Consider the following 384-nt stretch of genomic DNA (forward strand, 5'->3'; position numbering starts at 1 on the left):
CTGATGTTCTTTATGATCATTTAAGGTGGTATCTGTCAGATGTCTCCACTATAAAGTTAATCTTTTTTCTATCTATATATTTGGAGGACCATTATTTTATTCTAATTTTCTTCTAATTAACCATCCCTCCTTTCCTTTAGCCATTCCTAAAGAAAAATATGGCATCCAGACCCTGAATTATTCTGTTATCTTTCACGGAATGTACCTTCACAACTTCATAAGAATGTTAAAGTTCTACTTTTATATTCTGTTTCTTTTTTGAAAGTGTGGTGTGTTTTTTTTGTTCATATATTAAAAAAGCAAGGCTTCATTCACAATATGAATTACATAATTATAAAATTATTACATACTAAATAGTTATTCCAGCATTAAACTGATTTCTGG

The 384-nt window shown here is 28.6% G+C and overlaps 1 protein-coding gene across 1 annotated transcript in view; it reads left to right on the forward strand.

Moving 5' to 3' along the window:
- KIF4A (kinesin family member 4A) overlaps positions 1-384 on the forward strand; it is a 134,023-nt gene that overhangs the window by 3,502 nt on the left and 130,137 nt on the right. The window lies entirely within an intron of this gene.

Source organism: Bison bison, unplaced genomic scaffold (assembly GCF_000754665.1).
Source record: "Bison bison bison isolate TAMUID 2011002044 unplaced genomic scaffold, Bison_UMD1.0 scf7180017864537, whole genome shotgun sequence".
Taxonomy (NCBI): Eukaryota; Metazoa; Chordata; class Mammalia; order Artiodactyla; family Bovidae; genus Bison; species Bison bison.